The sequence below is a fragment of the Sardina pilchardus genome, chromosome 4 (assembly GCF_963854185.1).
Source record: "Sardina pilchardus chromosome 4, fSarPil1.1, whole genome shotgun sequence".
NCBI classification, from domain to species: domain Eukaryota; kingdom Metazoa; phylum Chordata; class Actinopteri; order Clupeiformes; family Clupeidae; genus Sardina; species Sardina pilchardus.
The window spans coordinates 12925447-12927946 of NC_084997.1; positions in this window are offsets into that span (position 1 = coordinate 12925447).

Sequence of the window (2500 nt, forward strand, 5' to 3'; positions counted from 1 at the left end):
GTATTACTCTGGAACGGCTAATTGTACAGGGGGTTGCTTTACATTTTTGTGTTTGGTAAGGTCTGCTGTTTATTTTTGATATATACGGTCTCTAATGTATTGAGTGAAGAGTTCAGGAGATATTCCACCACGACGAATGGGTGAGGAGATCTGTGCCCGTCTGCTTCATAGGTCTAAAAAGCAGCGTTTTAAAGTTTTCCGTGAAGGTGTCAGAATAAAATAGTAGGCTAAACGGGCCACTTCAAAAGATAACACTTCATGTGAGAATATTAGCTTGTGAAGATACAGTATGTGAAGTATATGAAGTATGCTTATGCAAATGAGCGTAGCAGTAGCACATGAAAAGCATAGTGGCTGTTTCTTAATGGCAGCCCAGTGGCAGAAGGTGAAACACTGTGCCAGTGCTGCGGGTGGTGGCTCACTCAGTGGTAGTTATTGTAGATACTGTAACCTCAAATCAGCTCGATTTACCCTTATAGGCTGGTGACCTTATATTCTCCCTACAGACACTGTCTTATTTTGAACCAATACCAAATGCCGTATCTGACTGTATATTTGTGGTGTACTAGCTCTGAGCCTATTGATTTACCCACAGTGGTGGATAAATTGACCAAATTCACCCCCAGTGCACACATTCACCCGCATTTGGAGGGTGGCGGGTGCTAATTTCTATCCCTTGTGTGTGTGTGTGTGTGTGTGTGTGTGTGTATGTGTATGTGTGAGAGAGATACTGAGAGAGACAGACAGAAGGAGCAGAGCAGAGAGAGAGAGGTTATGTACGTGTGTGTATGTGTGTGATAGAGAGAGAGAAAAAGAGAGAGTGTGTGAGCAACACAGCCACTAGCATTAACCCTGAGCACTGAGCCCATCCCCATCAGTCAGGTGATCTCATCAGTGTGTGTCTACACAATGTGTTTTTTTATGTGTGTGTGTGTGTGTGTGTGTGTGTGTGTGTGTGTGTGTATGTGTCTTGTGTATCTGTGTCTACGTCTCCCCTGTGTGTGTGTGTGTGTGTGTGTGTGTGTGTGTGTGTGTGTGTGTGTGTGTGTGTGTGTGTGTGTGTGTGTGTGTGTGTGTGTGTGTGTGTGTGTGTGTGTGTGTGTGTGTGTGCGTGTGTGTGTGTGTGTGTGTGTGTGTGGGTGTGTGTGTCTAAGTCTCCAAGTCTCCTCTATGTGTCCGTGTGAGTGTTAGTGAGTAGACTGCAGCAGGAGCCTGGAGCATACCCCAGCACCCCCCCACACACACACACACACCCCAGCGCAGCTCCCCAGCCCTCCTCCTCCTTTAGCGGGGCATTAGGCACCGGCCGTCCAGGCGCTGGACCCGGGGGCTGGGGGGACGCTGAGGTAATGAACCCTGTGACTGGCTCCCCACCACATTTCTGGGGAGAACTAATTGGGAAAGAGCTGGAGGGCACTAATTTGAGAGCTCTGTCGGGTAAATGTAGTGCAACCAACTATGAAGGGTGAATCGATGTATTACCTCGGCAAGGCTTTCTTCATGTCTAACAAGAATCCTTTTGACCAGGATGCTATGTACGCTTGTGTGTGTGCTTGTGTGTGTGTATGTGTCTGTGTGTATGTGTTTTGTGTGAGAGAGAGAGTGCGTGTGTTGGAGCTTTGAGCTGAGAATAGGTTTTTGTTTTATTTTTTTTCACGAAGGCCCAGAAGTGTAGTAAAAATCATAAATCAGCGACACTAAATCAAACGTGTAAACAGAGGCACATATGATTCGCATTTGAACCGGTGCGGTGACATCATGGGAATGCGGGCGAGCCCAAAAAAAGAGAAGACAAGAAAAGAAAGAAAGTCATCATAAGAGAATAATTATGTGTAATTGTGGAAACATGTGCTGCAGTAATGATTAGAGTCCAGCCGTTTGGAGGGGAGACACATGATATGGGCGGCTTGCGTAATCCACTGTACTGTACATGCACTCCCGTGTTCTCCCCTGTCCTGCAGTCTAAAGCCCTGTCATGTAAACAGTTTACTCCACTTAGTGGGAATCGGAAGAGACACACACACACGCACACACACACACACACACACACACACACACACACACACACTTCTCTACCCCTCCCGTCCTCTCACAATATGCCAACACCCCAGCACCACCCCCCGGCCCCCCCAGTCCCTCCTGAAGTCGAAACAATGAGTGGCTGCTTCTCGTCCTAATCTCTTCCACAGAGGAGGCACTGGCCCCTGTCAGGGGTGCTGCTCTCACACTCTCCCCTCCCCGCGCGTGGAGAGGAAGAGAGAAAGTGAATTTATCAGTCCGCTCCTCCAGCGCCACCACCACCACCAGCGCACACACACACACACACACACACACACACACACACACACACACACACAGACACACTCCCTCCACCCATGGCGACCCCATGGGTGGCTGAGCAGAGAGCCAGAGGAAGGGTCTTAATAGGAATTATCCTTCCCTCTAGGCCCCCCATGCACGGAGGGAGGGAGAAAGAGAGAAAAAGTGAGAGAGAGAGATA